The following is an 11,055-nucleotide window of genomic DNA, read 5'->3' as shown; positions in this document are numbered from 1 at the left end:
ACATTGAAAGGATCAAAGGCACAAAGGTTTACAAGTTCATAAGTGATTAAGCGAAAAGTCGAGTTTTTAGGTGTTGTTTACTTTTCAATAGAGGTTATATTTGATCTAAGAGGAAGATGTGATACAAGGTTGATCAACAACAATATAAGTACTTTACAGTAGTTTATCATAAAAGGCAACAACAATGAAGGCATTCAAATCAAAGCACAATCGAAGTAGAAGCAGGGTTTGATCGGTTTTAGAGGAACTTGACATGCAACAATTTTTAATTCGAAAATCATCAACCACAAACCATAAATAACACATTGAAATAACATCTATATAAGTTATTAACAAAATCGTAAGTTTCCCCACATAAAACATATTCATAGCGTTCATAAATTCCATTAACAAGTGTTATGATAAAAATTAAGAAAGTAAAGCTTCAAAAGGTGGTTCTTGTGTACCTTAACTTGGTGTCTAGGAAATCAAATCTTACTTAGTAACTTTTACCACTTCTCCAGCAACCTCTTAGGACCTTAGGAAAATATTCATCACCTTAAAGTTAGTAATTAACCCAAAGAAATTCAAGTTTCAAACTAATATACCTCATGCATGCATGCTGAAATTTAGCCACAACTCACCTTCCTTGGTTTTTCTTAGGGTTACAGGAATGAAACATCAAAACTAATGCCTACCCAGTATGGAGGACACTTTTATGAACCTAGGGAAGTGTTTGCATGCAAGTTTCAGGTGCTAGGAGCCAAAGAAAGCAAGCTGACAATGGAGCTGCTTCAACTCGCCATAAATGGCGAGAATGAGAGAGAAACTTTTTTGTTGCTTTTGTTATGTTTGTTTCTGGAGTGTTTTTGATGAAAATGAATAAGGACCTTCCTCTCACATATATGGAGAATGGGTAAGGATAAAATCGTAATTTTTGGTTTAGTATTAGGGGTAGAATCGTCATTTTCCATGCTTATGTCTTAACTAGAATTTCCAAGGCTTCAACTTGATTTCTCTTCTCCATTCCTTCCTAATCCTTAATTATTCTTAACTAAATTTCTCCAAAGTATACCATATACCTTAGTGAAGGTATCTTTACCTAATTAATTCCTTAATCTTACTTCCTCGAATAACAAAACGATATCAATAACTAATACAAATCCCATAAATCCGAGACGATACTCAACGTTCTTAACATAACTTATGAATTACTCAATTATCACATAGCTCATGTTATTAGTTAGCTAATAACACATAATATCCACGTCAGCAACAAATTTCACATAACATTCGTTTACACTTTTAAATTTCGGAGCGTAACGATCACAATTCAAATTAATCGTCATTAGCATAATTGATTGTGGATTTTGATTCTAATCTAATTAGCTTAATAAATCAAGCTATTACAATTTTTTGTTTCTATTTTTGGAATGGGACCATTAACTTTTTATTACACATACATCCAACTTTAACATAATATAATAGTTTTCCTTTCCTTCTATGTCACACAATATTGTTTCTCCTAGAACTTTGTGCAAAAGAAATGGATAAACTAATAAAAATCGGATGAAGTAAGTCACGATATCAAATCCTTCCAAATATAATGATTGAGAGTTGAATCCCCTTATCCTTTCCTCTAGTACTTTCACACATATGACCACTTGCCACAAACGCCAGACCAACAAAATATGTGATAGAGTTTATCTGACCTAACACCAAACTGCGTTGGATGAGAATTTGATCATATACAATATTGTTAGGGGTCCATTATAAAACCAATTGGTAAATAGGTAGAGTAACCCCACTAATCTATATGTTAGTCATTCTCTTTCTTTTTCTTCAGCGTAGGACAGTTACTCATAACTCACATGTGGGTTATATATACTCTTAACACTCCTGACATGTAAGCCACATGTAATCTTGCAATCAGGGTAGATCATAACATCCTAATTGGGCCCTAACTAGACTTTCACATGAGGTGAATTGGGCCCTTACTGGGAGTAATCACAATTCAGTTGTGCGTACTTGCGGCAAACAAATATTTTATACCTTCCATCTTATATATCATGATGGGTTAGGATCGTCCGCTTTGATACCATGATAAATACTTTTGTGCCTAACACAAGCTCAATCCGGAGGAAAGTTTAACGACATACAAGGTTGGCAGGGAGTCTTAAAACAAATCGACAATAGGTGGAGTAACACACGAGTAGAATAAATGCTTATTGTTGCGGTCATTAAGTGGCCTATTGCGGCGGTTTTGGCCACGCAGCAATTAAGGGAGCATCACTAGGTAAATAATATATTGATGCGGTTTTTAACCGCAGCAATATTTCAACATATTGCTGCGGTTCCTAGCCAAAACCGCAACATAAGTTTATTTTTTATTAAAAAAGTAAAATGTATTACTGCGATTTTGGCTAGAAACCGGAGCAATAGCTTGACATATAGCTGCGATTGTTGCCCAAAACCGCAGCAATAGGTCCTGGTACAAGTAAATTTTGTTTTTTTTTTTCGCATTTCTCAATTTAATCTGAAAGATTAAAACTATGCAACTAACTCGTCCACTATCCACCAAATTTGCAGACAAACTGAAGATGAAATGACATGAATCTCATTAATATATAAAGATAAAAAAAACTAGTTGCATAAATAATACAAAAGATCAAAAAGTAAAATGAAGTAGCAAAAATAACAAAACAGCTATTACAACTTAATGGCTAATTACAAAAATTATAATAAAAACAAAAAATAAGAAACTGATCTAAAAAAACGAAAAAAAATAATAATCTAAAAATAGATCTGAAAAAATGAAAAAAAAAATCCTAAAACAAAAAATCTACAAACAGATCTTAAACAAAACGAAAAAAAGGAAAATGAAAACCAAAAACGAAAAAATACGATAAAACGATTCATGGCGCTAGTACAGTGAACCAAATCTCGTTTCTCGAACGAACGAACCAGATCTCATTTCTCATTTCTCATTGATGGTGCCGGTATAGTGGACGACGAGGAGAGTGAAGATGGAGTGCGAAACCCATTGCTTGCCACCAGATCTCGCGTCTCAACCACTCGCGTTCGTCATTCATTACTCACCATCTTTCGTTGATCGTCGCTCGCCTCTCCTCGCCAACGATTCATCACTCACCATCGTCGCTCGCCTCTCCTCGCCTCTCAATGAAGCGCCATGGTTGACGGATTGCGCGTTTCTCGTTTCACCATGGTCGACGGATTGCACATTTCTCATTTCGCCATGGTCGAAGATATAGGGTGAAGGTGACGGTGAATGACGAGAAGAGAAGGTGTAGGTGAATGACGAGAGATGTGAGGGTGAAGGGTTGAAGGTAAAGAGTGAGAGGAGGGAGGGTGAAGGGTGATAGGAAGGAGGGTGAAGGGTGAGGAGTGATAACTGATAACGGATGTGAGAGGATGAGAGAATTAGTGAGGAAAAAACAAATCCTAACTATTATTGCACACCTTTTATACTTTTTTTTATATATTTTTTAATGATATTGTTGCGGTTGTTCCAAGAACCGCATCAATATATTAAAATATTTTTTTAAAGATTATTTTAATATATTGATGCGGTTCTTGATGCAGCAATAGGTGTCTTCAAAAAGTCAACTTTTTTCAAAAATTTTCCTGTTGATACCATATTGCTGCGGTTTTTGATCGAAATCACTACAATATCTTTATTTTATATTTTACCTTTTTCTTTTTACGTGATATATTGTTGCGTATAGGTAAAACCTCAGCAATACCACCGCAGCAATAAGCAATTATTCTACTAGTGACCCCATCAATCTATATGTTTTCGTTATCTCTCTATTATTTTAATGGGAGACAATTATTCCTAACTCGCATGTGAGTTATATACTCTTACACTATGATAGTTGAGGTATGGAGATGAATAGATGATTCTTATCCTTACCTAATATATTTTTATTTTATTTTTTTAGCCAGAAATAAATCTAGGGCGGGATCCAAGAGACAGGCCACCCTAAAGCATCCTTACGGATGATAGTGGAAAACGTAGCATTTTGAGACTCAAACCAATAACAAAGATTAGCAGTAGAATGACCTTGATTCGCCATCCAGTCAGCCGCCATATTAGCTTCACGAAACATATGATGAATTTTATAAGAATCAAACTTACTCAAATCTTTTTCAGAATCAATAATAAGAGCTTCGATTGACCACGGGATTTTCCAAATTCGTTTAATAGCCTGAATAACAGACATATTATCTCCTTCAATAATGATATTCTTGACTCCTAAAAACAGAGCACCCCGAATCCCTTCTCTAAGACCCCAGGCTTCAGCCACAAGCACAGAATGATGCTGCGCAATTTGACTAGCTCCACTTAGAAGAAGGTTGCCCTCAGAATCTCTAATTACAAATCCATACGCTGTACGCCCATCAATAGTCTTAGAGCCATCAAAGTTAATTTTAACATAATTAATTGGAGGTAGAACCCAACTTATATTTGTCCTGGAAGGCCTCTTATTAGCGACCTTTTTGGATATAGAAGAGGGGGTAAAATCCATATTCAACCCCTGATTAGCCTGTTCCCAATTCTGAATAAACGATTTAATCATACTTCCAAGTGCACCTGCAGAAATCGAATGTTAACGAAAAATGATATTATTTCTGGCATACCAGATAAACCACCAGACAATGGCAATAAAACTAATGTCCTTCATAGAAGCTACTCGTTTTGAATTACAAACATATTCTATAAAGCAGGAGGAAATACCCATCCTAGGAAGAGATGAATGAGTAGAGAGCTCCGAAGTATGAGCGAAGACATCTTGACTATAAGGGCAAGAAATGAACAAGTGATGCGCATCCTCTGCATGATAATTATAAAACACACACTCTAAAGGTAAAAACACATGACTAAGTTCTAATCTTTTTTTTGTGGGAAGACCATTCTGCCAGATTTTCCAAAGAAAAAATTTGATCTTAGGGGGGATATCTGCTGACCAAATCCAATCATATCCCACTCGGCTATAGCTCCCAGATTTGATACCTTGTAAAAGGCGAGCACCTGACTGAACAGAATATTCACCATCCGCTGTTAACCCCCCAGATGATCTTATCTTCTACCCTATTGGAGGGGAGAAAAATACTACCAATATCCTTAACAACATTCAAAGGAACAAATTGTCTTAGAAGATCATAATTCCAATTTTCCGAATCGGAAATAAAAAAACTTACTTTAATGTGTTCAAAATTTGGACGCGGCAAGCATCTCTTGCTAATTGGCGAGTCATAAACCCAATTATCATCCCAAAAAGAAATAGCCTTACCATCCCCCACTATCCATCTTAGACCCCTCCTAAACGGGGCCCTCAGAGCCATAAGCTTACGCCATTGCCAAGAAACATTTGTCTTAGGCTGGTAAGTAAACAGAGTTTCTCGTTTTAAGTACTTCTGAGTAACCAACCTTACCCACAAATTAGCCGGCATCCTAATCAATTTCCAAAGTAGTTTTAGTTGCAGAGCTTGATTATTAATCTTTGCTTTTCTTAAACCTAACCCGCCCATCTTCTTGGGAAGACAAACCTTATCCCACCCTATCAAAATAGGAGCTTTAGACTCAGGATCCTTGTTCCATAAGAAATTCCTATAAGACTTATCCAAAGAAGAAAGAATATGGGGAGGTAAAGAGAAACTCTGCATCTGAAAGCTTGCTTTTGACGCAAGATTAGATTGGATTAAAACAGTTCTACCTGCCTGCGAAAGAGAATTAGCGCGACATTTAGTTAATTGGGCGGATACCCATTCCTGAATCAATGAAAAGGAAGAATTTGTCACTTTACCACTGACTAGAGGACACCCTAAATAGTTCCCTAAAGAATCAGAATGTGACATTCGTAACACCCTCTGGAAGGACGAAATCAATTCCTCCGAGGTGTTAGACGTGCACTGGAAAGCTGATTTATGAAAATTAACTAATTGACCTGACATGAGACAATACTTATCAAGGATGGATTTGATGGCAGTACAACTCTCCATTTTTGCTTTTGCAAATATCATTGTATCATCCGCAAATATTAGGAATGGGATATTAGACCTGGAATGTCCTAGCGTAACACCAATTAATTTGGGTGCTTCAATACTAGCTTTAAATAATAATCTAGCCAGCATTTCCGCACATAAAATGAAAAGATACGGAGAAAGAGGGTCACCTTGCCGAATACCCCTGGACGGGTAAAACATATCACCTGGAATACCATTAACCAGCACGGAAAAAGAAACAGTCGTAATGCATTGTTCTACCCAACTAACCCATTTTTCACAGAACCCAAATTTTCGTAAATAGGCCAGCACATAGCTCCATTCCAACCTATCGTATGCTTTTTCCATATCCAATTTAATAGCCACCCATCCTTCCCTCCCCTTCTTATTTTTAAAAGAATGAAACACTTCATGAGCTAACAGGATATTATCCTGAATTAGTCTTTTAGGGACAAAAGCTCCCTGAAGCAGATGGATAATTTTACCTAGCACAATTTTCATTCTATTTGCCATAATTTTAGAAATAATTTTGTAAATAGTGGAACAAAGACTTATAGGCCTAAACTGGTTAGGATTGTCTGGATTCTCTACTTTTGGTATCAGCGTGATAAAAGTATGGTTTATCTCTTTAAGAAGTCTACTTGAATGAAAAAAGGACGCAACTGCACGGAATACAGAGTTCCCTACAAGCGACCAATATTTTCGATAGAAAAAAGGGGTGAACCCATCAGGGCCCGGCGCTTTATCAGGAGCAAGATCAAAAACAGCCTCTTTAACTTCTGTCATAGTAACAGTCGCACATAGTTGCTCATTATCCTCCTCAGATATTATTGGAGATAATAATTCTAAATCAATCTCTGAATCAAACCGGCCTACAACTTGCGTTAGATAAAAATTTAGATTTAAACGCAGCCGTGATATTACCAAACCTGATCGAGACCCACTTTTTGGCTAGAGATTTTAATAGTTTACATTTTTGGACTACACAATACATATTAGAACCTTGAAACTTATGACACCAAGACTTCTTAATAATCACATCAAAATCTTTGCGAGTAGTCCATAATTTATCAAATCTAAATGGGGGAAACTTAAGATTACGTCTACTTTGTAATTCTACAGAAATAGGGCAATGATCTGACGATGTGAAAGCATGATGTTTTACTTTAGCATTAGGAAACATAGTAAGCCAATCTAAACTAACAATTCCTTTATCTAATCGCTCATAAATGTTAGAAATACTATCTCTAGATTTTCACCATGTAAATTTATGACCACTACAAGGAAGTTCATAACTATCAATAACAGAAAAGAAATGATTCATACAAGCAAGTCTTGAAAAACTAAAAGCAGCACCTCCTTGTTTATCTAAATGCGAACTCAACTCATTAAAATCACCCATAATAAGATAAGGCCCAGAAATACTTTGAATAAACTTAATTAACTCCTCCCAAAATGCATACTTCAAATGATAATTTGGCGGTGCATAAATAAACAGCAGAGTAAAAGTAAAATTCAACTCTAATAACTTTATATTACAAGACCGAAAACGATCATATTTTTTAATAGACGAAATTTCAAATGGATTACAATTAGGAACTTTCCAAAAAATCCACATTCCACCCGCTAAACCAAAAGAAGGGAGGTAATCAAAGTTTGTAAAACCATAGTGCCTTACACATCCATCCGAAGGAGGTGTAGAAATTTTTGGTCTCACACAGCATCATAATAGAGACCTTATTAATCATACAAAAAGATTTTACCTCCTCCAAAGCTAGAGGCCTCCTCACCCCTCGAATGTTCCAACTACTTATAAACATATTTAACAGGTGGAAAACAGAAACAGACCTACTGCTTGTTCCTCTTCAGATCAGAACTAGCTGAATCTGCTTCGACCATACCCTTTCTCCTTTTTACAGAGCTTGAAGACGAGAAATGCTTAGACTGACTAGCCCCTTCAACCCCCAGACTCTCTATGTGCTTTACTATAGAATGATCAGAATAGATGGAATGAAAAGAGTTCTCAGGCTGAGAGACATACTCATCATCTATATCAGCATCAACCATCTCATCCATAAGATACGTATCATTATCAACATCAGACTGACCTTGCATCTCATCATTGAAAAAATTCTTACCATCATTCTCATGAAAAGGGTCAGCAGGCAGAATAACATTAGCAAACAGTTCTGAAGGGAAGACAACTCTTAGAGGGACAGGAGAAATCAACCCCTCATAAGCTGGAGCTGGGGGGAGGTGCAATAGATCAGCCTCACCCTGGGGCACAGAAGAGTGCACAGCCAAGGGAGGGAGAGCACTCTCACAAGCAGCTAAAGAAGAGGGAGGGAGCACAACACAGTTGGATGATTCATCATCAGAGGAAAGTACATCAACTACATCATCATGAACAACATTCTTACCTTTACTTTGAATACCAGCAGGAGAAATCATAGCTTTCTTAGGTACAACAGAGGAAGGTTCATTAATAATGATACCTTTTGAACCATTTTTTTTACCAGCACCAGCAAATACTTTAGCAGGAAATTTCTTTGGACCAGCAGTGAAAGAATTACCAGATGGGCCCAACCGTGGCCTTGAAACATGCCTAGGCCTAGCCTCCACCACATTAGCTGGCTCAGCTGTGGTAGGAGGCATTGCTTGCCTATTAGCAGTACTCAAGAACTCAGCTAACCATTTCTTCTTTGGATTTTGCAACAACATGACCTTTCTTTCAGATTTAGGAGGAGACAGCACAGCACAAAAATCAATCACATGATCATCACTACCACATAAGCTACACCCAACAGAAAAGTCTTCATACCAAATTAAATAACCACAATCAACCCCACCAGCACGTTTTACTGCATATTCAACTAAAGGGGCAGTGATATCAACCCTAATGCATGCACGAGCAAATCTTATCTTGTGCCTCAATAGAGACCTAGAGTCAAGTTTAATCAAGGAGCCAACATAATTTGCAGCTAATAAATTCGCAACAGATTCAAAGTTCAACAACTCAGTTGGGAACCGAGGGATTCTAATCCACAAGTCCACCCACTTTACTTCCTCTATGAAAGGATCAAAGTGAGCTTTCCAAGGGTATATAACAAACAACTCACCCATGACATGCCATGGCCTTTCGGACCAAACTAAGAACAAATCTCCAGGATTAGCAAAGCGAATAAGGACCCAATGATTCCCCATATTAAGATATTCCACATCCCCTTTACAGAAACTCCAATCAGCCCTAGTCCTTGAGATAATAGTTCTCAAGTCCACAGGCTCACCTAACATTTTACCAACAAGACATGATTGAGATAAGTCCTCAATATCACGCTGAACTTGAGGAAGATCATCTAAGATGATTGCCTCCAGGAAAGAGGGAGGACCAGGGGGGTCAAAACAGGCATCTTGTAACACATTTTTCCCAGAATTATCAATAGGCTCTATTACTTTAGGGTTTACACTATCCCCAGAACCAGAAATCTCAATACCAGCATTTTTAAGAAGAACGTCTTTAAAAGATGAATCAGACGCCATAATGTAAAGCAAAATCAGGCAAAAACAAGGAATAAAATTTTGATGACACAATTTAGAATAACAAGATTTAGCGTTTGAAAGAAAGCAAAGGAATGAGTTATACCAATTTACCTGGAATGAAGTCAATTTATAGTAGAAATACCACACCCACATACCTTTCACATACAACCACAAACGCATAGCATCAGAGAAACCTCTAATCGCATTAAATGCGAATTATGAAATTATGGATAAAGCTCCAAGAATAGCACGCCAAGTAATTGAGAAATAGGTTACCCATAGCGAAATGATTACAGAAAACCAAAAAAAATTAAGAACACTCTCTCTCACTAGATGAGATAAATGACCCATCACATCCCAGAACCCGAAAACCCTAGCTTTAAGAGGAAATTTGTACTTGATACTAATAAATTGGATCCACCTCATCCAAATTAACAGAGGATTAAAGATTTCGGAACACTTCAGCAACAAATTAACTCCAGATCTACACGCATAGGCCTGCAAAACTTGAGAGATTAATTTAGCAGACCTACAACTAGGGTGGCTAAAATCGCAATTATGACAGAAGAGAGAGAGCAGATTAGGGAAAATTTTGGATAATCGAAACTCCACAATTAATCTTAATAGCAGATCTTGAGTGCTTAATAAGCATTGAATACTAAGAAATTGGGCAAAAAGCAAGTACAATTGATTTGGGAATTTTTTGCATTGAACTAGGGTTTTTCGGGCTTGGGGGTGAATGGAGAGGAAAGGTTTACTTATCTCTCTAACTTTCTCTCTCATGACTTTTTTCTTATTATTAGTTGGTTGTCCCTTTGACTTTGTACATCCTTACCTAATATATACATATACTTATTTCATTTTTCATTACTTGTACCGTACCATGTTTTATATATAGCAGTTATCTATTACTTGCATCATTTCTATTTTTGGCATTATACTCTTTCTTTTTCTCTCCTAGCACATGGGGCGCGACTCTTTTTTTTTATCTATCTCTATTTCTCTCCTCATAGTAGTCCTTATGTAAAAAGAAATGATACAAGTAATAAAAAATAGAGGAAGTATATACTTCCCATATAGATTTTGGCCAAGTATGGGAAATTATTTTTCGAGTCGTGTTTACTCGTTCAATGCAGGTAAAAGGACTTTTTGTCTAAGATCACAACATTTATACTAATATATTAAAAAGGCATATCTGACAACATATACACGCAAGATGACACCTCTCTTACTCCACTGAAATAGTCCAATGTCTACATATGTCATGTCAACTAACAAAAACAAATTTGGCTTGCAACAAGATTTTAATCTGTGACATCTTCTTATTTAACATAGTACAATTACCATCTCTAAAATATCCACATTATTATAATTGTAATTGTACATTTTGTATATTGAGTTTTCTTTATTATATTTTAATGTTAACAAAAAAAAGCATATCAATTTCAAAATACCACTCGAGGCAACGCCTGAGTCCAAATACTAGTTGATCATTATAATATGTTTTTA

Source organism: Beta vulgaris, chromosome 9, assembly GCF_026745355.1.
Source record: "Beta vulgaris subsp. vulgaris cultivar EL10 chromosome 9, EL10.2, whole genome shotgun sequence".
NCBI classification, from domain to species: Eukaryota; Viridiplantae; Streptophyta; class Magnoliopsida; order Caryophyllales; family Amaranthaceae; genus Beta; species Beta vulgaris.
Note: the sequence above shows the minus strand (reverse complement) of the source record.